Genomic DNA, 27982 nt, shown 5'->3' on the forward strand with positions numbered 1-27982 from the left:
TTGTCTCATTGGCACTCACACCACATCTTCCTATATACTAAGAATTTTAAATTCAATTATTAAACCACAAGAAATACAAAGCACGTGTTATGGTTAACAGATGCGAAGTCAGCAAACAATAATTGAATTCAATGATTACATAATATTACAAAGTAAATGATACCTTCGATCCTCATTAGCAATTATTTATTATATAATCACACGAAAACGCATATGTTCGATTTGTAATGCTATTTCTATTTTCACAACATTTATAGTAGATTCATTAAAGACCTGAAAAATATCTTTTTTTAATTTAAACTAATACTGTGCGTTTAAAAACACCCGCACCTTTTTGATATCCATATTTTCTAAATGCTATCATTATTTTGCAGCACGCACTATGACATACAAAATGTAGGATATCATACTGATGTCACACGCAATAATACATTTTTCAAACCGACGGTCAATATATTATCTTGATGTGACTCTCTTTGTCTCTCTCAGATCGCATTCATTTTGAGCGAAACTTAACCATCAGTTCTTTACTTGGTTTATATCTTCAATGTAAATTTGTAAATAAAGGCAACAGTAATATACCGCTGTTCAAAACTCATAAATCCATGGACAAAAAACAAAATCGGGGCAACAAACTAAAACCGAGGGAAACAGATTGGAATTCGGAATACTGTAATTACCTCATTCATTTGAATTTCTAAGATTTTTGAAACTCAAAGCCAATAAATTGTATAGCTATAGCTTTATTTGGCACACAATATCTGATTTTTTTGTGTGTTGCTATGCTTTTCAACTTCATTTATAGATTTCAACTCGAATGAAAAGTCTTATGTGGATGGGTAAGCCCGGTATCTTTAATGACGTTTCATCAATAAAGATATTCAACTCCGGCTGCGATCACATGTTTCCTTTTAAGACCAACATATATAAGTACTTCATTATCTATCATAGAACTATCAGCAAACATTACAGCTGAATATGCTCAGACCTGGACGTGTGCTTCTTGTTTAAATAAGGTACCACTTTGATAAAGGAACAAATAAATGTACTTTGACATAGCTTTTTTCTTTATATATTTTGGTACTCAATAATCTTCAACTGCAATCTTTGATTTAACTTTCGATAATTTTGGTATAAGTGCCACTGATTAATCTGCTGTAGTAATACAAAATGAAATGCCTGGTAGCTTTGATTAGTTTTATAACATTTTTTTATATTTAGACTGTAATAACTTAAAGCATTAAAGTTGAACACATTCGTTAAAATTTTACTAGAGATAACAAAAACTACTAATGTCGATGATTTTCTAATACTTCATGCCACTTTTTATTTGATTTACACATTAAATTCTTGAGATAGTATTTTCAACAAAAAAAATGAAACTGGATTCCAACGTCACCGTCTATTACATTTTTTTTTAACATTTTATAGGTTATCAATCTAAATTTAACATATAAAAAAATGCAATTTTTAAATGAATAGATTTTTAAACTGCAAGTAAACTCGAGATAAAGAATTAAGCTGATAAAAATTAATGGTTAAATGGTTGACGAGACATTGAAGATTTAGATTTTTTCATATAACAGAATAAGATTATTCGGTTGACTTCTTTTAAAAAGAAAATATAATTCAAATATGTCCGTTTTATTTTTGGGTCATTGCGTAGCATTTCTAGGCGTCCGCATACTCAAACCAACATACGATTGATTTAAGCTGTCCTTCATAGAACAAATATGAAAAAAAATTAAGACATTACCAGTAGATATATATTATAGGTTACATTGTGTACTAATGACCTAAAACGATATATGTGGGGTCAGTACATTCCTGCGATCGAACCCCATATTTAATTTACTGGCGCTTTATATAGAACGCATTATGTCACTGCACACTGTGTTACGAATTTATCTTACCGACTATCTTAAGATGTTTTTTTTTTAGACTAGTGGCCTATCAAAATGACCTCACCTAGTGCTCGTGAAATATTCGATAACAAATCGATTTTTTTCGTTAACGCCATATTGGGTGTTTATAAAAGGACGTAACACCATTAGAATCCGCGTATTATAATAAACCACGCCTACGAACGTCATATGAAATACACATGGTCTCCACGCGGTTGCTTTTAACCAATCCTATTCTTAAAAATGCATAGGAGGTAAGATAAATCGCTTTCCTGTCACTGATATTATAATGATATAGTGGTATATACACTTATTTGAACCCCCCCCCCCCCCCAAAAAAAAAAACAACAAAAAAACCAACCCAACAAAACAATCTGGTGATGACAACGTTTTCAATACTAAATTCACATATTTGACAGATTTTATCTACAGCTGAAATCCATAATTTTATGATGAAGTACTGAACATAAGAAACATGCGTTTTCGTTTATATAATATTGTTTCTTATGACACAAAATAAATTGATACCTTGTATCAAAGGTCAAAACTCTTATTTCTGAAAGAGTTACTTGCTTTAGAATAGAATTAAATTCTGTTTTCCAAATAATTATACGAAATGAAAGCAGGTAAACTTTTTGTTTTAATTTAAAAAAAAATCTATTGTAGAGTACAGCAAACTTCGTCATAATTTGTTTAGCGAGCTAAAATCAGTTATAAAACCTTTTATAACTAAAATGAAAATTGGCATATAAAATTGTTTAATTGTAATTAGATACTTTAAAAAACTTCAGTTTTTAGATAAATGAAATGTGGGAAATAAAAAAAAGCATTATCGTATTTATGTATGTATGATATCTTTATACACGAATAAAGAGGAAATTTTGTTTTATAATTACGTTGATAGATCTTATACTTCTAACAACTTCTGGCCGTTGTATCAACTAAATGTTGCCTTCGTATGAAGTAAAAGCATATGAATGAATCAAACAATTTGTCTTAGAGTCACTTAAAGATCAGCTTTTGAATCGTATGAATTGTACATATGCTGTATCAAAATACTTTAGTAGTGCACAATGAAAAGTGTTTAAATAATTGTTCTTGTTGTTTTTGTTTTTTGTTGACGCAATTGGTACTAGAATCGATAATATAAATAAACTTATCATATATACCAGGACTAAAATTTGTATATACGCCAGACGCGCGTTTCGTATACAAAACACTCGTCAGTGACGCTCGAACCCCAAAAAGTTGAAAAGGCCAAATAAAGTACGAAGTTAAAAGGCATTAAGGACCAACATTCCTAAAAGTTTTGCCAAATACAGCTAAGGTAATATATGCCTGAGGTAGAAAAACCTTATAATGCATGCTCAACCGATGCTGTCATTTTCTAATCATCGTTAAGTCGGAAATGATGCAATGTTTACAATGTGGTTTTTATATCTTCTGGGTCAATCGCATCTAACTGTAATATTTTAACGCCCAATATTTACATTTAAAGAAATATAACCTCTTCAAGATGCAATCTAAGTGAAATAGTAATTTTAAATAAAAGCGGTCTGGTAGCTGAAAAGGATTTCAATAAGGATGAAGTGGATTATTCACAATCTGATTTTATAATCATAATTATTCATAAAGTAAAGGATCAATATCAAGCATAAAGTTGGTCCCTAATCAGTTGATTTTCAAATGATATAATATGTTTTAACGGTTGTTTATTGCTTACTCTAACTATCCTGGATTGGAGAAGATATTACCTTATTTGATTTAGTTTTAAAGTTTGAAGAACATTTAAATTTCATAGGCCAGTTTTTCCTCCATACAAATAATAATACAGTAGTATGTATATAAAAGAAGGAAAATATAGCTATCAAAATGTGTACTTTTTCAATATTTTCACCTGGAACTCAATTAATAGATAATATTTTTCGAAATGTTCATCAATTTAATACAATTCTTATATTGTAATGCCATCATAACATACTACACTTAGTTAATTTGTTGCAGTTAGACTCTTTGAAATTATTTATTTCTTAAAAGATGTTGATTTTCTTATTCGTATTGATAAATAGTCCCAACAAATAACTTTTTTTATCCAGCAAAATATCAGCAACATATTTGTTCCTCCTCCCTTGCGTTTATATTGAGATAAATTATGTTTTGGGAATATGATTTGAAATCTGCTCTATCATCTATTATGTAGCTAGCGCAAGAAAACTATGAAATATTCTAAAAGAACACTTACTGTATTAGTTAATATCACACATCTCTGTTGTCCAATAAGATTTTTCAACAAATGCCAATTCAAACAAAAAACAATGTCTACAAACAATAACTAGAATCAAGGATGGGATAATATAAGGCATTTGACGTAATCTAACGTCATAATTTTTCGTTGTTTTATTACATATTATCGCAAGTGCTGTATCAATTATGCAATTGACATGTTCATTAAAAACTGGAATGTACTGTATACTACATTGTGGATCCTGAAAAAATGTTATCGTATTGACAATAACTATATCTAAGTTGCATCACGTTTGTAAATGATCTATAATATATCAGTTCTCATATTTCACGGATTTTTATTTGAATTAGCGATGTGCATGTCCGGAACAATGCACAATTATAATCAATTTCATTAATGACATTTACAAAGTGTTAAAGTGTTGTTCATACCTGATTAATGACTCATGCTTCAATGCGATTGACTCTCTCTCTCTCTCTCTCTCTCTCTCTCTCTCTCTCTCTCTCTCTTATCGATCGATTGTTGGAGTGTAGGTCAATCAGACAAAACAGTACAATCATTTCAAAGTGCATGCCTTTACTTCAATAATAAAACAAGTAATTATAAGTCCAGTGCAACTATGAATTTCAACTATATATAAATGTTATTGCCATAACATAATAAAAGATTAACTTTACAGAAAGTATAATTCACACACATACTAGTAAACAGACTTGCAATCACATCGCTAATAACGCTAAAATTTATCCATAAATATGTTTAGTATCGTTATAATAATAACATATAAAAATATATATCGCAATATTGAATCGAATCTTACCTTAACATTGTTTTACATTTGATCGTCAAATGTTAGATAAGAGTTCACACGACGAGTCGCGTGAAATCTGGTGTTCTCCGATATATGTCTCGTAATTTTGATGAGTTTTTACAACGCATGAGTGTTTGCATGCCTTAATAGGTGTTTTGTACAGACTTTTTTCTGTTGTCTAAAGTTAAAATCATTAAAAATATTTATGATATATATATATATATCACAATCACTAAATATTCCTAGACAGACACAGCACAGCTTTTTTGAATTTTTGGTAGTTAATGCTCTTCAAATTTGTTATCAGTTTTGATACAAGTGTCATTAATTTGAATTATGCAGAAAAAATAACGTTATTCGTACATAAATGTTATGACTGGTACCTTTGTTGAGTTTATACCCATTTAACATGTCATTTATATTAAAATTGCTCGAGCACATTTGTTCAAAATTTTTCAACGACAACAAAAAAACTAATTTACATGCTATACTTAGGCTTCATGTCATTATCTTAATCTAAAGTATTCGTTTAATTCTTAATGTTCACATAACTGAGATGTTACTTTAAACAATGAAACATCAGGATACCCTCCAACGTTCTCCTCCTGGCGTACTAAATTATAATCCTGGTACCTTTAATAACTATTTGAACCACTGTGTCGAATCCACTGCTGTTGAAGGTTTCGTCCCCGCGGGTATCAACAGTTTAGTAGTCAACATTTCGGCGTTGACATGAATGTCAATAATGTTGTAATTTTTATAGATTTCCTGTTTACAAAACTTTGAATTTTTCGAAAACTTAGGATTTGCTTATTCCAGGCATAGACTACCTTAGCCGTATTTGGCACAACATTTTGGAATTTTGGATCCTCAATGCTCTCTAACTTTATTCTTCGTTGGCTTCATAAAAGAGTCTTATGTAGACGAAACGCGCGTCTGGCGTACTTAATTATAATCCTGGTACCTTTGATAACTATTACCGATAAAATCCATAACTTTGGGTTTTCTTTAAATTAAAAGAATTATCATTTCATATGTTAGCAAAGTAAATTCAAAATAGATCGACATGCAATTTTTTAAATGAATATATTTTCAAGTTGGAAGTTAGTTCGAGTTTAAAACAATGATTAAAGTTTATCTTAATGGTTATCCAATGGTGGACGAGGATGAAATAACTTCAATAGACTTATATTCGTTTAAATTATAATGCAAATTTGTTCATTTATTTTTTGGTCGCTTCTTGACATTATGAGTAGTCATAACATTGGAAAAAAAACCCGCATGATAAACATACATTTTCAATCAAAAGATACTGCTGTTACTGACACCAAATGAATTGGTGAATAAAAATAAAATAGAATTCTGATCAGCATTTTGTGAAAATTGATTCCCTTTTCACAATTTGGATCTTTATCTACTCAGTCAATCATATCAAATGTAACTATTCTAACACCAAATACTCACATTTAAAGCAATACAATCTCCTCATGATGATCAAGACTGAAACCTGAATCAAATGCTACAGCACTAAGACAGCTGAAAGGATTTAGAATATAGATTGACACTTGAATAAGGAATCATAATTTTGTTTGAAGTGGATGATAAATAATCTGAGTTAAGAATCATAATTATCCATAAAGTAAATTATCAGTTATCAAATTTGCATAATGTTAACCTTTATCAGTTATTTTATTGATATTTGCTATCTTGTTAATGTTGTTTATTGGCCCTCTCAGAATCCTAAAGAATTATGGGTTTTTTCATTGTTCGTACCCCAAAGTGAAAATAACGTTACGTCATTGGTTGAATTTCCATTGTTTTGGACGTTTTCAACCAATCACGACGTTTTGGTGTACATTTTTGAAAATATTACCCAGAATGCATTAGATTCTGAAACGGCGAATTGATGACTCTGACTTCTGACTGTCATTTTTATCCTTGTCTTGATAAGAGATTTTGTAAAACTTGGGAACTGGTCGATGTATTTTCATAAATTACGTTTTGTTGAAAAAGTTTAAAGTATGATCAACATTTCTAAAGTCCAGTATTTTATTCATACAGTGCACGGAGCAACAGCAGAATTTGTGAGAGAGTAATACTGATATTGTTTTAATGAAATTTAAAGTGAAGCTGTTCAGCGAAATTTTGACTTGAAAACCTTAGTATCATATTTTTTCCTATGCTTTTATAGTAAAGTCTAGAGTTCTATAAAGATACATTATTTGGCGTAATGTTCACTTCGTCCAAAACAATTGCAATCGTTATTGTTTTTACAACAAAACAAAGTTATTTTTTTTAAACAGTACAACTCTATGAATTGAATAAGTGATATAAAGTTGATTCCCTTATTTATTTGCATTGTTTCAAAAACAATCAAAAGTAAAATAACAAAAATAAACGAATTCAATAAAAACTTAAGTGGTGAATTATAATAAAAATAATCGAATATTTTGAAAAATCTATGACTTCTATATTTAAACAATAATCTTGTTTTAAATTTCACTCGTTCTGTAATTGAAATGTTTTATTCATAATGTCATTAAGATCAAATCTTGTAAACAAGTACATCAGTTATTTAACTATTATTGGTTTTGAATGATGACCAGGAACTCTTTTCCGCAAATTCATCTTTTGCCACGACTGAAAAAAATCTATAGAGGTAAATTACTTTTAAATCCAAGATCCATTTATTATTACAGTAAAACTGTTTCCCTGATTGTTATAGAAGGGACCAGTGAAGAACATGAAATGATTCTGCAGAGCTCAAACGGGAAAAAAACAATGACGTTCTCCAAATTGTATGGTAACACCGATACAGTACTCCTAAACTGTAAAAAAGTAGATATGATGAGGTATCGTAATGGATCCCTTCAATTAATAAAAACCAATACGTCAATTTCCACGCATTTAAAAATTCATAGTGATATTTTTCGCTTACTTTTCTAGCATAAACATGTTGAGTTACCAATAAGATTAACATAGTTTTCAAGTCAAAATATTTTTCACGAAATAGCTCTTATTAAACCCCCTTCCTAAAAAAGAAATATAATTTCTAATTTTTGTTTTAACATATATTGGGAGGATAATGCATTTGTCTATATGCCATTTTGTTTCATTATGTTATCATAGCTGGTTTTTTTTGTTGGGATCAAGATTATAACACAGTGTGGACTATTGTATTGGAATTTGATTTTTTACATTTTTGTCTATTCTTCAAAAGTAAGAAGGTGTGGTATTATTGCCAATTAGACAACTCTCCACATGAGACTTAAACACAGAATTTAACATAAATAAAAAAAACCAACCCCATCAGCCTAAAAATGCAGTTTGTCTTGTTTACACATTCAAGTCACTATAATGGTATTGTAATCAGCTGTTATACTCTATGAGAGTTTCAGTTAGCTTAAAACAGGTTTGATTCATCATTATCCACATGAAAAATGTTTGCACCAAGTCAGTTATATGACAGTTGTTTTCCATCTGTTTGATGAATTTGTGCTTTTACTTTTGCCATTTGAAAAGAGACTTGCCGTTTTTGAAATTCATCGGAGTTCGATATTTTTGCTATTTTACTTTTTATATGTAACTTCTTACATACAAATATGATGAATGGACTTTTACAATCAACTAACATAACTTGGTATATTGTTTGTGACGGTTGATATATGATTTATATACTTCGTGTTATCAGGAATATTAAATTCAGCAGAAATTTATTTCAATCTGTCTACATTTGCTCTTTAGAATGAAAAGAAATCCCTTGTTTATTTGTATTACGCAATAGTGACTGGTTTTAGTCAATTACCATTCAATATGCCATTTGTATAGCCTCTCTCTTGATAAATCATTTAGACATTTCTTCCCTATTATCTACTTATAAAATAAAAAGATATAGAGCGAATGTTCGTTGAAAGCGAATTGTCAAAATCCATACGTCAACCAATCTGTTATATTGTTGATAAAGTAAGCAAATTTACTCCAGAGAATCTATATTCAATAGTTCCCAATTAGCATAAAGTAACCGATAAATCTAAATGTCTCGGTTATCAATATATAGAGCAGTGTCTAAACGATGTTACGAAAAGAAGAAATCACTAACTATAGCTAAGTTGGCGAAAACTCTTCCCGACTACGATTGTTTGAATGGTTGTAGGTGTTTATGTCACTTTCAGCACTTATGGCCAAATAATAACAACCAGTTACAAAGATGAAGGAAGTCAGAGCGACAAGAGGGAACCACTGCAATTCGATAAGAAAACTTGCAATCTTTTAGGCTACGAATGTAAACGTTTAGTTCAATTATATGGTTTTATATCAATGTCAGTAAATTAACAGCTCGGACATATACAGCTTCATTTCGCAATATAAACTCGAGTGCTGTAACAGTATCTACCCTTGACACTTGTCTAGAGACATGTATGCTTCTACATAAATACAGTTGGGTTTACGTGCATATGCAGTCTAAAACTTCACATGCATAATTGAGAACTAATGCATAAATGTTCATGTGTCCAATTTTAAAAACTCGAAATAAAGAACGTAAAATCTGTTCTCAAAGGAGAACACCTGTTAAAATATGGCGTAGATATTTTGTGTGGTTTCGTCCGTTTTACTCGTAGAACTATTGCATATTGTTTTTTTTTATATTTATCATTGGGATCTTCCCGATTCATTTCAAGTTTGTTTCTGTTACATATTGTTTATTTTATCTTATCTTAATTTTGTAGATTGTAAGATTTTAGCCGTCAAATTTACGACAATTAGATATGATAAAATGATCATTAAATTGATGGTTTTAAACATATGCCACATAAATTTGAAAGCGTCAATTATCTTTTTTAAATAAAGTTCTTGTGTCTTAAGATGCTTAAGTCAAGGGTTTATTTGTGTTTATTTTCTTCTGAAAGTCATTTACCCAGAAAATTATAAAACCGACAAAATAAGATAATGTAGCAAAACGTCGTTTTTTTATTTTGATTTCATATAATAAAATTATAAATACAGAAAGATTAATAATGCATGCCAACACTTTATGTTAAAATCCTGCTTTTTCTTAGACATTAAAGTCATACGTGTGTATGACCAAAGGAATAAAAAGTGCAGTTTTCTGCAAGTCTGATCATGGCAAATAGCTAGATCAAATGGGATGAAAGTCAAAATATTCTACTGAAATACACATAGCCTCCTATATAAAGTATAACCTTTATTTATGAAGACAATGAAAACACTATTAATTCAAATTACAACAAAAAGTTTGATTTTTTTAAAGTTAAACTTTGGCACACATTAAATGTAAGCTATAGAAGAAGCGCTTATCTTTTGTATGTCCTTTCTCAAAATATTCAGAAGAGAAATAAACTAAATGCATTATCAAGCTTAAGTGCATATTGAGCACCACATATAAATATAGCTCTTCCTTCAGTGTATTGACGAACAAAAGCATCTTCTTAATTTTTTCTTCTTTATATTATCTGAACTGCGCTTTCTTTAATGATTATGAATAACGCTTCAAAATATTCTTACTGTGTTTTGTATTTTATTTTTAGGAATATAATGTTTACTTTAAGGATTATTGATATTAAAATGTCAGAAACATATGCTGTAAACATGCATTTAAATTCAAAAACATGCTGTGTAAACATCCCTTTAAATTGATAAAACTATAAAGACATTAACAATTAAATTCCTACATCATCTATGTTTATTTTAAATTGGTAGTTTATTTGCCTAAATAAACTCATCATCAATATCAGGAAAACATTTATTATACTTTTTACAAATGCACCAACTATCATTGAAACTTAATGACCGACGTCAATACTTATCAATACTTAAACATGTGAAAAACAATTTTATGGTAAAGAACTGATACGTTTCTATCGAATAAAAGACCACTAGTTAAACATCAACTTTCTGATGAACTCCACAATATTTTAATTTGTCAATGAATTCTAAAATATTTTCAATTTGCTCATTGCTTTGTACTATATATTTAATCTGCTCATTGCTTTCTACAATAAATTACTAATAAACTCAGGGATAGTTTCAATTTGCTGATGTCATAACAGCAGTATATCTTATTGACTTATTGAGAAATTTACAACTATTGTTTCGGGATCAGTGATGTCGCATTTGTAAAGATCAGACATGGCTTTTTCAAGGCCATTCCTTGACATGCAATTGTCATCAATGATAAGTTAAACTAAATGAATTTATCAAAGAATTTATCATTTGTCGCTGTTTAGTTAGGGTCAAAACAAAATATCTTGTATTCAAACATTTATATTATCAAATAGTTATCATTGGTATAATTATTTGTATATAGATAACATCAGTCTATCTTTGAGTATAGATCATTGGCATGAGGAAAACAACTGTTTAAGTAGGAAATGAAGGGATGTAAAGAGAAATTAAAATAAGTGCCCACTTAGCAATTAATTGGAAATAATGCTGTCTGTATATCATAATTATAGTCATATTTTACATACCGTCTAGTCTTGGAAAAACTACGCAACGTGCGGAGTAAAACATGTAAAAGGTTAACGCTATAACACCAGGATCAATCCACCATTTTCTACTTTTGAAAATGGCTGTACCAAGTCAGGAATGGGATAGTTGTTGTCCATTCATTCGCTTGATGTGTTTAAACATTTAATTTTGCGACTTTCAGTTTTGAAATTTCCAGAGTTCAGTATTTTGGCGATTTTACTTTTTACACGTAGTTGAACCCCCTGTACCCATAAATCCGATCCAGTTATTTACATTTATATATCGAATAATTTGTAAGACAGGAATTTTCCTGTCTTGTGTCATAATATACGAGATAACAAAAATTCTAAACAACTTGGTGCTCTACTACTGATTTGATTTATAACAAATCTTTCGTCAATTTTCGATTGGTAAATTCAGAAATGCTAAGAATTTAACTTTAAGAATTTTTAATTCTCTAAAGTGAGGTTGGTCGTAGAAGTAGTTGGCTATTGGTTCCTGATGAGTCTAGACAATCGTTATGATTTACAAATGTGATTTTTTTTCTTTTCTTTTCATTCATTCATTTTTTTTAATTTTTTTTTTTAAATGTTTCTAATACAATATTTTGTTTTTGGATCTTTTGAAAGTTTCACTGACCATGCCCATATGTGCAATACAGTATGCAATGTATTAAAGAAACAACAACCCGTTTAAAGAGCAGAAAACAGTCGACGGCCACCAACGGGTCATGTGTATATGAATTACAGCATAAATCAAGATATTGAAGATTTTCAATACGAATATTAATCTCACTACATCTCCAAAAATACGACTTATGTATTTAAAATATTAAGAAGGATTGATAAAATGGAAGTTAATAGAAGTGGTTTATCTTGATAGATTATTCAATTTTTCGTCTAATACCGTTAACTTTTTTATAACTGTTAAAACTACATCCAAATTTCTTTTCAAATGTTGTATTCGACGCATGATATCTCCAGAAAAATTGACAAAGCATTCGTGTTTGATAGAAATCCGTTCCTTTGATTGGCAGCCATTGCAAAACATGCCAAATTTATGTTTTATTTCTCAATAGAATGTGACTTTTATGATTGCGCGTGCTGTCGACGAGAACGTCACAAAAATGCATAAAAAAAACTAACGAAAATCAGACACAACTCGTTATGTCAGGGTTATAGCATCTAAATGAATTAATATGAATTTAATAGTTTTGTTCTTTCTATTTGAAAGGGGTTGTTAACTATGTGAGCTATAGACGAAGTTCATATCGATGGAATATCCATTTTCCAAATTTTCACAAGAAAGACAAAGTAAGTGCGATATTACACAATAACTTTTGATGAGGTACATATGCGGTTTTTTGAGCTTTGAAAAAAATATAATCACTGAGGCTGACGGCCAAAGTGAGAGTAAGTTTTTTTCAAAAGTTAATATAACTATTTTCTATTGTGAGATGCAATATTTTCTACAACCGTTCTATATTAACGGAGAAATAAGTCAAAATGCATGTCAAAATGACGAATTGAGTGAACCTTGCCTCGAAATTGTTTAATTTCTCGTTAAATTGTTCACAATGTACGGAATGAAAGGTACGGGAAGATAGATATTGACACGGAGATTGCAAATTTAGTAATAATGAGCATCTCAATAATTTTATGTCTGTGTATGGAACGAAAGAAAAGGGTCATGTCAAATTGAAATAAACCGGTTTCGTCAATGTTGTTATTACACAATCACCCGGTTTCGTCAATATATATCACCCGGTTTTTTTTTGTTTTTTTTAACAAACAATTTATGAAAAGCAACTTTGGCACGGATCTGAACATTGTTTTTCGAGAATTGAAATATATATTTATTGTAAAGTAAACTTGGCGTGTTAAAATCTATTTTAAACGGGCACTTTTGGACATAGTTAATTATGATAATACACATTTTCCTAATGAAAGGCGTATCCCTTATTTCACTTAACTTCAAACTAATTTTAAATGGAATATAAATACTCAATAACAAACAATGGTATCTCATTATTTTGTAACATTATTATATTTTCTTTGTTTATAATAGTAGTATGTAAAGATGAAAAATAAAAGTATGTGTTTTGATTGTGCCATAATTTTAATTTACTATTCTATATCATATACATGTACACTATGCATTCAATCATTGACGAACAGTCCCAAACCGACTAAAGTCTATACTGTTCTGCACAAATTAATCATGCATGCAGTCCTGCCAGATTTTCTGGTACTATATATACTGTGTTACTTGCGCACAAAAGCGAATTTTCACACTTAAGCATCCATAACATAGCAGTGAGATTTGTAACTTTCTCCCCGTATCTGGTAAGCACATTTATTTTCCTAGGCATGTTTTTCACATTATTTTTACAGTTCAAATTCATTTTTTTACAGTTCGAATTCAATTGAAATTTAAGATAACTTTCGAAAACAATATCTGACAGTTTTGTTTTTTCAATGTAAATAAAAGTTGGTTTGCAAAACATGGCCGTCATTTATATCTAGGTCTTACTTTTAGTATTTAGAAGAAGTGACGGTAACCACTTATCCCATACACATTGACAATGAGACAACTTTTTTTTAGACACAAAAAAACCACACAAACTGCATGAAAGCAAGCTATAACAGGGCCCTAAATTATAAATGTAAAACAATTCAAACAAGAAGACTACCTGCCTATTTTATGTTCAAAACGCATATGGTATAAATTTTGAAATAATCTGTTCCTTTTTTATTATTTCAGATGACAGAAAACGTAACAATTGAGGCATTAGATGAGTCATTTCATGAACTTATCAATGAAAACTCATCAGCTGTTTCAACTGCAGTCAACAGGACCGATGATCAAGATGATCAAAAAAATAAAAACAAAAAGTTACCACATACGTCATGAAATCAGTCACTCTGACACTGAGAAAAGGAGACATGAATGCAAGATCTGTCACAAAACGTTTGCAGACAACGCCCACTATCTTGGCCACATGAACACGCATATTGGACATACACCTTTCAAGTGTGGAAAATGTAATAAACAGTACACATACCAAGGTTCATACAAGAGGCACTTGAAAGTGTGTAACACTCTTAATGCTAAACGTTTCCAGTGTTCAATGTGCCCTAAGAGATTTGACAGGAAATATCTACTAACTGACCATGTGACAGGAAGACAGGAAAGCAGAAGAAAGGTGTAGCCCAGTATCATTGCCAAGTATGCAACAAAGGTTTTCGATACAGATCTAGAAGGTCTAATCATACTAGAAAAAAAACATCATTGAGGATGAACGATCTGTTATTGTTATTTTTTATGCCTCAGTTATATTTATAGATAACTCTTAGGAAGCTACTAATTTATTTTAAGAATGAAAAAGGGGGCTAGGGGGGAAAAATTGTCCTGCATTTGTTTTCAGTTTTCATCTCTGTCCTGTTTTTTTTTTTTAACTCTATTCTCTCCTTTTTTAAGTAGTAGCCTATTCCATTTTTACATAACTTGTTATCCTGCCATTTTCAATCTCAACTTTTGACTTGCCTTTTAAGCAAATTGTACCCACTAAAATCAAATGGTAGCTTCCTGATATTGTTGACCATGTATTTTATTTTTTCTACAAATGTTACTACGAGAAACACTTTTTTTCTACAATTGTTATTTTTGCCCTTTTTTTGTTATTGGTTATAACTGTTTGTTAAATCTATTCGAAGCTTGTAATAAAATTGATTGGAAATTTGAACTCATGATTTCATCGAGCAGATATAAAAGATGTATTTCATACCAATACGACATCAAGTGTGCCTTTCCCTTAAATTATAACCATGGTAACAACAGTCAAATCATGGACGGACGAATCGATAAAAGGACAGAATTAAACAAGTATCATCCTCTTGAAGACTGGGGGTATAAAATAAAACAGTAAAAATAATGTTAATACTATGCAATACATTTTTAATATCTTTAAATAGAGCATTACTGAAAATCAGTAAAATCAAGACCACGTCGAACATGTGGCATTATTTTTGTTTCGTCTCTTTTGTGAAATTGTCTGACTGGACGAATGCCTCGTGCAGGTTCATTAGGTTAGGATACGTCTCCTTTTAAAAACCCCACATTCCTGTTTGACTTACATTTTCTGTAACTCAAAAAGATTTAATTTAATTTTCACTAAAAGGTTTACATATCGTTTGACCATTATAAGAAATAACTATGTTAAATTTTATGAAAATAAGATAAGCTGTCCTGAAGTTACGGTGCAACATGTTTATGCTGGACAGACGGATAGATAGACGGACGGACGGACCGAATGACTGATAGATGGAGGAACGGACGGATGGAAGGACGGACGGACAGACGGGTGTATACAATAATACGTCCTGTAAAAATTGGGACGGGCGTGTAAAAACGCAAAGAAATGAAAAAAAAATCGTAATTAAAGGTCAATAAGTTTTATTAGGATATCGGCCAAGTCGATTTATTTGTATATCTGTTTGTCTTATCATTTTCCTATATAATTTTGATATATATTTGAAAAAAATGTATAGAAATCGATAAAAAGAACTTGATATTCGGCATTTATTATAATAAACACAATCAAACTCACATAATCCGATTTCCCGGGTGTCCATGTTTTCTCATTTCTTCAATATTTAAATTCGGTATACACTTTATAAGATAAGTGGCGAATCTAGATGACGTATAGATTGCACGCCCCGACCCCACCTTGGGTTGCCAATACTATATTGATTCCTGTATTTAACTATTTTGTAAAGCAAAAAATAATCAAAATATTGTTCGACTCGCTACGCTCGGCGGTATGTAAAAGTTGTTCGAATTACGCCCACTTTGAAATAAACTGAATCTGTCTGTCCGTATATATTGTCAAAATATATTAACCTACGTCAGTGTACGATCGAGGCCTCATGGCGACAGTACAGACTCGTTTGTTTTAATAATGTTAACAAAATAATTATTATTGAATTTTATCGATGACCTGAGACTATTATACTAATTTGTACATAGCAGTATAGTTACAATTAGTGATAAATACAATTTATTTTAATGCATGGTAGTTGTAATCCTACATTCATTTTCTATGTCGATTATGCATGCATATACATTTGTCTTATTATCAACGTTTATCCTTAAGGAGATTTATTTTTAACGATGGTAGAAAAGATTACATACATGGAATGATAAGATTACTTATAAAGGTGTCCATTCTTTTGTGCGAGAAAATCACATATCAATTGTGTGTTTCGATTTTTAAGACCGTAAACTTTAATTTCAAGTTTAAACATGTTCAATATATATTCCCATAACTCATATAGAAAACGCATATTTAGAGAGCTTTAATCTCAATATGCTGTTAAAAAATTTCGAAATGCAAAGTAAAATTAAAATATTTGTGTTCTATAAGAGTAGGAATTTGCTTATTATTTATTTGAATCTGAGACTCATATAAATAATAAGCCGCTGTCCGGTGAACGAACGTGTTTTCGAACGAACCACAAAACTCCTTTTGAACGCTGAAGTTAAATAATCAATCATAATGTAATGCGATTATCATTTTTTTTATTTGACCAAACCGGGTTATGCATTTTGAAATCTATGACGAAACCGGGTTGTATACATTGACGAAACCGGTCAGTTCCATTTTGACATGACCCATTTCTTTCGTTCCATACACAGAGTTACAATTATTGAGATGCTCATAATAACTAAATTTGCAATCTCCGTGTCAATATCTATCTTCCCGTACCTTTCTTTTCGTACATTGTGAACAATTTAACGAGAAATTAAACAATTTCGAGGCAAGGTTCACTCAATTCGTCATTTTGACATGCATTTTGACTTATTTCTCCGTTAATATAGAACGGTTGTAGAAAATATTGCATCTCACAATAGAAAATAGTTGTATATGTATATATATTCTTCGATATCATCAAAACAATTAAAAAATAAGGAGAAACCTACCTTTCTTTTGTCTATTGGTGTTCCGTCATTGTGCCGGATGTTAGATACCATCGGGTCCGAGCAAATTGTGCCGGTGTGGTTTCGACACAGTGTACCAATAGCTTTGCCGTCTGTGTATTAACAAACAAACGCATCGTTTTAATTGTTTCATCTTTACATTATCAAAACTACTCTTCCTTTAATGATAATATATATTACACTACAATAATATCGTTTACTGTTTAAAGGCACTCGAAAGGGATTTTCGTTTAACAAAAAAAAAAGATAATTTATTTGTGTAATCATTAGAGAAACAGATTCTTACATAGTTACTCGTGAATTAACGGATTTATCCAATCTCGATAGGCTCGGACTTTAAAATTGATAATTTAACTATCGATTTTTAATTGTTTCGTCTTTACATTATCAAAACTGCACTTCCTTTAATGATTATATATATTACACTACAATAATATCGTTTACTGTTTATATTCTAATTTAAGGTTTATAATGTTTATGTTTATGTAATATTGGTGTGAAATGAGAGAAATAAGCTTTAAACATGCTGTTTAGTCAGCTTTTAAATTACATAAAGCTATGACAATACAAACAATACATTATCTATGTTTATTTATTGTTCAACTTCCTTACCTAAATAAACTCATCATAAATATCAGGAATACATTTATTATACTTTTAACAAATGCACTATCTATTTTTGATCTTCAAAATACAATCAGTTCGAGAATGAGCTTTTCAATATTTTTGTTCATTGGTTTCTACAAAATGCTCAAATAACTCATGAACTCGGCAAATCTAATGTCTCCCTTATTGACTGTTTAAATATATTTTGCGTATATTGTTTCGGAATCAGTGATTTCGTAACCATAAATTGTTATTCACAAATTTGGGGATTCAAGAAACACAGTAAATCATTGTTATGAATTCTACAATATTTTCAATTTGCTTATTGCTTTATACAATATTTTCAATCTGCTCATTGCTTTCTAAAATAAATTTCTCAGAAACTCTGCAATATTTTCAATTTGCTGATGTCAAAACATCACCTTATTTACTTTTTGATATATTGTTTCATTGCAGTTAATTTTCTGAGTCATAAACAAATATCTTGGGATTTTCAAGGCATTTTTTTGTGTGTTTCTTTCTCATATTTTGTACATAAGCTACATGGTTACTTAAGCTTGTACACAGGAAATCAAGGACGAAATTTGACTGGTTTCTAGTGAAGGTTAGAATATTATATAGGCAATAAAATGCTATGTAAAATTTTGTGTGTAGTTATGAACATAATTACTCATTACTTGATTACTCAAGTAATTCTATATTTCAAACACAGATAAATTCTGCACCAATTTTTGAAAAGTGCAAATTAAGCAAAAACTAACTAGGAAAAACAATAGTAGTATCACACCCAACGTATGAAATATATACCTATTCCTCCGTTATTTTTTTTATTAATTTTCAATTTAAACAAAAGTTTCCTCCCCTCAGAATTGCTATTTGCTATTTTCTCAATTATTTCTCAATTAAAATATGTTAAGTCAGTTACATTTATAAAGTAAACAGAATGACCATCAATCATTATGCAAATGATAGCAAAATAACGTAATATACATTCAGGAAAACTTACCTGAAATAAATCAATTATTAGAATACCATAGTAAACAAAATACTAATTGAAACAAAATGTTTCACTGTAAAAGTTGTCGTTTGCCCTTAATTTAATGAAGTTTGAAATGAAGATGAAGGTGCCAACCATTCACAGATACTGATAGACGGTGGTGTTCTCCTGGAAATATTGTGATTTATTACAGCGGAGTAGAACATTTTCACAGTCTTAGCCAGTCACTACATAAGTAATGTCAGTCCATTTGGGCCGTAAACTGCTTAGGTGGCTGTTCAGGGTAAGGTTATATTTCAGTTCCAAGGTAAGTGAAACGAAAGAGTATGAGTTGGATGAATGAATAGAGAGAGGATGAATGAATAGATGAGTGGATGAGTGGGTGGATGAGTGAAAAGATGAGTTAATGAGTGTATGAGAGATGGATGCGAGAGGTAATGGAAGATGGATGGCAGAGATGAGTGATGGATGGGAGAGTAGATAAGTGCTGGATGGAGGAGTGAGTGTATGGAGAGTGTATTGAACATGGATGGGAGAGTGGATGGAACAGTAGATCAGTGAATGGAGAATGGATGGGAGAGATGATGAATAAATGGAGAGTGTATGAGTGAATGAAGAGTGGTTGGGATATTGGATGAGTGAATGGAGAGTGAATTAGAATTTATAAGGGAACAGGAAATGACGAGTGAATAAAAAAGGATGATAAAACGAGAAAGGACAAGTGAATGAGAAAAGACAAATGAGAAAGGACGAGTGAATGAGAAAGGACGGGTGAGAAAGGACGAGTGACAAAGGACGAATGACAAAGGACGATTGAATGTGAAAGAATGAATGAGAGAAGGTGACTGAATAAAAAAGAGTGATTGAATTACTCGATGGCTGAATGAGACTAAGTGAGTGAATGGGTGAGAATGAAAGAAGATTAGTGGATGAATGGAAGAGGGTGAATGGGAGTGCATTAGTTGAAGAATGAATGAGAACAGATGAGTACATGGGACTGTATGGGTGAATTTGAGACTTGATGGCTGGATAGACTGGATTGGTACACGAGAAACTTCATAAGAAAGGAGTGGATGAATTATTAAAAAACATAAGATTTGCTGAGCTATGTGATATGGTTTTGCATAAATGTTATGACTTATAATTGTTCATTAGATATAGCTAATTACAGCTTTGATACTAACTGCTATTTATTTGAAGTCATTATTCGAAAATACAGAACGAATACAATCCTTAAAACTGAGAAAGGAAATGGTGAATGTGTCACTTATATACATGTAGATCAGGCATAAAATAATAAAGTTGACAAATTGCGTTTAAGATAATTATGTTGACAACTCTTATCTTTTTTTGAAATAAACTTGAATTAAATAAAAAAGTCTTTTATCCTCAAGTTCAGAGACTTACTTCTATTCATTTGAGGATATTATTGGACAATAGATAATATTAAAAAGCACATATCTTTGGAAATTCTGTTCTCCAAGAGAGACAAAATAGATGCAACACAATGCATGATTGGTGCTTTATGTATGAAAATAGTATTGCCGTCTCTATATATCTATATAAATGAACGGACGCATCTTCTAAATTGGTCTTCTTTAAATTATCTTTATCGCTTTTGCTTAAATAGGAAGATGTACAGACAATACGAAATAAATGGTGAATCTAATGAAGTAGCAATGGGTTCTACTGCAATCAAGAAACATATTGAATCGAGACAACACAAATAAAAACGACAATTATTTACGACAAAAGGCAGTTAAAATAATTTGTGTAATTTTGTTGGTTGTTACATCTAAAAATCAAAATAACAAAAAAAATGCTTACGCTAGCAGAAAAAAAAGATGTAATTACAAAAAAAAAAAAGAAAATAGCGATGTGTTTTAATGAGTAGTGGTTATATATTTTTATCGATTTTATTGTCGCTTGATGGAAAATATATCAGATAATAGAACACATTTACGCTTTGGTTTTGTAAATTAGAATACAAAAAATAAATGCTAACTGTCAATACTTTAGTATTATATTTTGTACTATATCCACTCTTAAAACTACATCCTTTATGAACAATAAATGTCAGAATTAATAGCATAGCAAAATAATTATCGGTGGGACTAATGTATGTTGTCTTAGTTTATCTAGGTAAACGCATTTTTGTAAATATTGATATATCATGCAACTTGTTGCTCAAAATCAATAGTACTTTGTTGGATTAAACTACATGGAACCCGATGATTTAACAGTATCTGTTTCGTTGTGATAAGAGTTGGTGTAAATCACAGTCCTGTAGTTAGCAAGTGCGATATTACTGCAGACGATAGTGTGAAAATTTCCAGCTTATCATTTTCAACCAGATAATTACGTAAAATAGATGTGTTTTTTTTAATTAAACATGGTTGTTTGGATGTTTCGGAAGAAAAAAAACACATTTCATATTGGATATCGCAATGTCAAAATAGCATGTAGTCTTGATATTTTAAGCTCGTTTTAAAAATTGTAAAATAGTATTTTTTAATTGGTTTTTACATTTAAGCACCGACACCGAACTGCCTTTAGAATCATATTCAAAACAGTGTGGTCCTGGCCATTGATTGACGAACTAAATTATACCACTGACTGGGACAGATTAGGTGAACGTTTGTCGGTAACGACCATTGCTCACTTTTTACTTATTATAGAATTTAAACTGTGGGGTCCCCAAAGGTTCTTAACGCCTTTAATAATAAAATAATTCGAAATATTATTCAGGAATAACCTTTATGTTTTGATTTATATTATTGATATAAATCAACACATCGTATTATTCCGGATTCGTTTTTCGAATTGCTCTTTTTAGGTGTTGAGAACCTTTGGGGACCCCACAGATTCAGTGTCTTTAACAAGTACATAGTGAGCAGTGATTGTTACCGACAAACGTTCACCTAATCTGTCCCAGTCAATGGGATAATTAAGGTCGTCAATAAATGGCCAGGACCACACTATGATTCTACTATAGTTGAATCCTTGTTGAATGGTCAATTTTAGCAAAAAGGTCTTTTATACCAGACAAAACAAACACTATGAGAAGCAGATGTTAGGTAAATATTATGAACTGTTCCAAAAAATTGAGAGGGATTTAATAATTCGATTAATTAAGTTTTAAATCATCCACATTGTGTACTGTTGTCTTTACACTAGGATAGAACAGATTAGTAACAGTTGCAAAAGTGTGTGTATATTGGGAATTACATAATAGAGATCAAATAGGGAAAACATGTAAAGGATAGACAAAAAAAAGAGAAAAATGGGTTGCTAAAATATAAAGAATAAAGCTTCAGTTGTCCCCCATTCAGACCATCTTGTGTTGAGTTCATGAACGGCGCAAAATATGACATGATTGCTGTTTTGAATGCAATTAAATGAAATATGATATTGAAATTTATTATTTTGCCATTTCATGAAGAGAAATATGGATTAATTTTTGATCGCTTAAATGTCCGATCTATTTGCTAAAATGTCTCCGATAATTTAAGAGATAAATAAACTTGCATTTTTGGTAAAATACAAACGATTTTCTACCCAGTGAATAAATTACCTTAGCTGTATTTGGATAACCTTTCAGAACTTTGAGTCTTCAAATTATGCCCTTCAACTTCATTAGTTATTTGCCCATTTTAACTGTTTTCTGTTCGCTAGCGACGAATAACTCTTTTGAGGAAGAAACGTACGTTTGTCGTACACAACATTTGAATCCTGATCTTTATGATGAGTTTATTAACAGACTAAAAACTACTCATTGAATATGTTTTCATCCCAAATAAAAAATATCCACAAAAAGTAGTTAAACAATTGATCGGCAAGTACAATTAAAACTCTTGAAACGTGTGGTCAATATAAAATACATGATTTATTGATTGATTGTGGTTGCCTAAAGGACAATGTCAAATATTTCATGCATGTTCAGGATTTAAACAAAATGGTTAATAAGATAGGAAGAGGCCTCGCAACACGCCACCTTAATACCCCTTATAGTGTTGTTCTTAACATTCATAGAGCGTGGCACTATCTCTCCAGGAAGCATCGGATTCAACGTCCCCATTCTGCTGTATTTGTACTTCGCGGACAACCAAACAGACATCCAACTTTGACAAGGGTTATACTCCGTTTTGACGAACCCGCATGCGCAGTAATCATATTTCTCTTCCTCAGTCACCCTTAGGAACGTACAGTATTTTGAATGAAAAAGTATTAGATTGATTATCTTATATCTGTTTCTATATCTTTACTAAGTAAGTTTTTTTAGATACAAGAAACAATCTCAGATATCCCAGGTCAAACTTGCAATTTAATAGAATACAACTGAGATAAATAGAAAAATAAATAGTTTGACTGTCTGAAGTATAGATAATAAATATATTCTCCAGTATGATTAAGTGGTCACAGATAAAAAATTAAGGTAGGCATTTTCTTCTCTTGATAAAATAAATCTCCAAAGGGACCTAGATATTGATATGGATAACAGTTTATGTTAGTAGGACAACGGAGTAATTTTCAAGCAGAAATAGTTCATGCAACTACGTTATAACAGTCACCTTGTATTTGTAGAATGAGGAATCGGAAGACAGCTTTAGATACCCTGAAGATATCTGCCGAGAAAAAACAACTGTTTTATCTTGTTATGAACTTTCAATCATGGCTTGCTATATGTATTACTTTTGATCATGTTTAAAGCCCCCAGATGACTTGCAGTTGCTAATTTTAAGCTCATATAGCCTCGTGTTAAAAGTCGTTTCATCGGCAAGTTGATAAAATTGAGAATGGAAATAGGGAATGTGTCAAAGAGACAACAACTCGACCATTGGAAAAACAACAGCAGAAGGTCACCAACAGGTCTTCAATGCAGCGAGAAATTCCCTCACCCGCACCCCGAGGCGTCCTTCAGCTGGCTCCTTAACAAATATATACTAGTGATAATGAACGCCATACTAATTTCCAAATTGTACACAAGAAACTAAAATTAAAATGATGCCCATATTCCATGTGACTAAAGGCAATATTCTACAATAAAGGCAGGCATGAGATCGCCAACAGTGCCAATTTTCAATATAATTTCCTATTTCCAAGGGACATAACTTCAATAACAGTAGTAGATTGCCGCTGATTATCGAATTCTTCGACGATCTTGCTGATATAAACCTAAGAAATGTATAGATATGAGCGTGCGTACAATAGAATTTTCCCTATCAATATAGTATATTACGAAGGGGCATTGCTACTTTTAAAATAGTTTTCAGTCCGAAACGTCAGAAGGTTGATTGATATAAATTCTGTATACCCAAACGAATTCATGCTAAGAACAATCAAAGCAAACATGGATTGAAAATCAACTATAATATAACTAAATATAATTGTATTTGACGGACATGCGAAAGAAAACATTTTTTTTTTAAATTGAATATATTTATCGTCAGTTTATCTATTATTCTACACTAAAAATGTATAGCAGTTATACAGTGTAAATGATATTTCAGGATTCGCACTGTAAAAGCGTTGATTTCGAAAATTTAAAATTAGACCAATAACAATTGTGCAGTTAATCGAATTATTGATAAATTATATTCTTAGCTAGACATAATAAGTTATGAAATACTTACAAACTGCGAAGACTGTTAGTTCACAAATTATGTATATCTCATATTAACTTAATCATAAATACAGAAATTGTACCAGAAATACGGTAGGCGTTCAATCTCCCATACAGACAGAGTTATCGTCCTTTCCTCCTCAAGATTGAGGAGGAAAGGACGATAACTCTGTCTGTATGGGAGATTGGTAGGCGTTTGCCTCACATCCAACAATCAGATAACATTGACATACAGTAAAGCATTTAATGACACAAATAATATTTCACTATCAATTCAGGGAAATTTATCAAGTTTGGAAAAACACAGAGTAAATTATAAATGATAATCACGTTGCCTTTAGATGTAAAATCATTAATTATTATGTCATAAATTATAAAACTATTTGTTAAATACGAAAATAATTGTATATCAACATGTGTTAATAGTTTGTTATTGCTTAATTTGTTTTGCAAATTAGAATAATTTTATGTTATATGAGATGAGGAAACATGCAAATGAATATCTATTTTATATCGATTAGACCGTTGGTTTTCCCGTTTGAATGGTTTTACTTCAGTAATTTTTGGGGCCCTTTATAGCTTGTTGTTCGATGTGATCCAAGGCTCCGTGTTGAAGGCCGTACATTGACCATTAATGGTTTACTTTTATAAATTGTTATTTGAATGGAGAGTTGTCTCATTGGCACTCATACCACATATTCCTATATATATTCGGTAAGTACGAAAATATAGTATATCTCAATGCCCAAATAGTTTTTGTTGTTGCTTTTTGGTTGTAGCAATTTATAGACACAATTGATGTTTTTTTTTTAAATGAGTTCTAGTAAACATGCAAGTGATTTTATAGGAAATATGGAATAAAAATCCACTTGTTCCAAAAATGTCGATTGATTAGTTGTTGAAGTTGAACGTTACTTTTATTAGATTGATATCCGTAAATCTGTTTCTGTCTTACAAAATATTTTTTTCCGATAACCTTAGATCTCTCAAATCAAAACACAAGTTAATACAACTGATAGATTATAAATAGATAAATAAATAATTGTTATTCAGTCTTAAGTTAAGATTACATTCTAAACTAAGATTAATTGCCTACAGATAAACAGTTGAGGTAGGCAAAATATCTACAGTTGAATGATCTTTTGATAAATACAGATCAAGTCATCGCGAATGATACGATATGTATAAGAAGAAGTGGTATGACAGGCAATGGTACAACTATCCATCTAAGTCACAATTTGTAAAAGAAAATCGTTATAGGTCAAAGTACGGTCTTCAACACGGAGCCGTGGTATACACCTAACAGTAAGCTATAAAGGGCCCCTTAATGAAACTAGTGTAAACCCATTCAAACAGCAACGCAAACAGTCTAATATATTATATAACACAACGAGAAAAGAGAAACACTTATGAACCACATCAACAAAGGAAAACCACTAAACAAGTTTAAACTTTAAAAATACTACAGAGTTATCTTGCAGCAGAGTTTATATTTTTTGTTTCTAAGTCAAAGCAGTCAGTTTTTATTTGTTGAATGATGTTTTTTGTTAAAGACTTAAGGTGGTACCTAACACTACAGGGAGATAACTCTGTTATATCAGCTTAACGTTTTAATTACGTTGCGTTGTGAAGGCAATATAAAGCTTCTCAATGATCAAAATAAGTGTTTGTCAAACTGCTATATAACCAGTCTAATTTTTCTGACAAAACGCTTGGTTCAAATTTTTTGATTTTTTTATATTTTTGTAAAAGGGTCAAAGTAAATACTTTGTCAAAATTTTATGAAAATTAAACGAGCCAAATTAATTTTAGTGAAAGTGTTGGGTACCACCTTAATTAACCGATTAAATGAACAACATATACACTTGGCGATATCATGTTGGCCATATTTTATAGTAAGAGGAACCCGGGACACACAGTGGGAACCAGTGACCTTTGGTATGAGAACTGTTAATTCTTGTCATTTTATATCAGAGTCGAGCGCACCTTGCTTCTAACGGGTTAGAGTTTAGATACTAAGGATCACTATCGACGAATAAGGTAGACATCTTGGCCACCGAGTCTCCTGTTCCATAGATTATAACACTTCAAATAATTAAGTGTCGTCTGCGTAAAGTTATGTAATGCAAACGACGCAGTAAATGACAATAAACAAAATAATTAACCAATCAAATGACAATAAACAACATAATTAACAAATCAAAATAGTTTGGCATGGTTTAAGTAACTCACTCTCGTATTCAATTTCACATTGTAGAAAGAATGTGGAAAATTATGTAGTTTCTATGCTGGTTATATAATATAATAAATTGATGAACAAATTGACAGACGTTGTCTAACGGTGAAATAATTATTACCACCGGGTAATTGATTATTAACGAATTTATGGTTATTGTTTTGCTCTTTGAAGAGGGATTGGTAACTTAATGCAACTCGCGAGAAAATTGATGTAATTATCATAATTTACAGTCTTCGTCGACTTCGACTAGACATTGTATTTATAGTCGTATTTGTATAATGAAAATGTTTAGAAGACACCAAAAGGTCACAATAAGCATTAGTCGAAGAAAAACAGGCTAATACCATGGCAATACAATAATGAAGGACGCAGTCTTAAACAACGGTCCACAAAACACTAACGAATCCAGAAATTATCATAAAAAGGGGGGGGGGCATTAACTGCCTAAGAGGAGGCTCACTCCAGTCATGCTTCAGTGATTCCCTATATAATCAACCAAATGTTTTGACAAAAAGGAGGGCAAGGGCACCCGGTGTTCCTCCATTAAATCCGCCTCTGCGAATGCGCAACACACTTCCTAAAGGACTACAAAAACAGAAGTGATATAATTTAAATTCTAAAAATGGTGAAAGGACACAAATTAAAGAAATGTATAATTACGTATGCTTTTTCTACTTTTAAAATGATTATAAAGCTTCTCAATGATCAAAATTGGTGTTTTTGAAACTGCTACATAACCAGTGAAATTTTTCTGACAAAACGGTTGGTTCAATTCTTTAACCAAATTTTATGAAAATTAAACGAGCCAAATCAATTTTAGTGAAAGTGTTGGGTACCACCTTTTAAAAGAAAGCAGTTAAGTAATCCTTAAGATGTTCGAATTGTTACTTTCGTTTCAGAATTACTATATTTATTGTTGAAAGAAATTAACCTTTTTAGTATCAGTTTTCTACCAAACTTGTTTTTTTGAAGCTTAAGAATTACCCGCACAATTCTTGTTCATCAAAGAATATCATTGCGACAATCCATTTACAGCTAATTTCCTATTGCATGTAAAGCAAAACTTTG

General features: G+C 31.0%; 1 protein-coding gene across 2 annotated transcripts in view; it reads right to left on the reverse strand.

Annotated features, from left to right (window-relative positions):
• The window catches only part of LOC134691078 (cholecystokinin receptor type A-like), a 62486-nt gene extending 37778 nt beyond the window's left edge, over positions 1-24708 (reverse strand). Inside the window, exon 1 of one of the 2 annotated variants that reach the window (XM_063551279.1) lies at positions 24686-24708. The gene's annotated coding sequence lies outside the window, so the exon portion shown is untranslated. Of the gene's footprint in view, positions 1-4146; positions 4171-24685 lie in introns of those variants that run through there. The other variant, XM_063551280.1, reaches the window with a different exon arrangement.
• Positions 24709-27982: the final 3274 nt, after the last annotated feature.

The sequence above is a fragment of the Mytilus trossulus genome, chromosome 11 (genome assembly GCF_036588685.1).
Source record: "Mytilus trossulus isolate FHL-02 chromosome 11, PNRI_Mtr1.1.1.hap1, whole genome shotgun sequence".
NCBI classification, from domain to species: Eukaryota; Metazoa; Mollusca; class Bivalvia; order Mytilida; family Mytilidae; genus Mytilus; species Mytilus trossulus.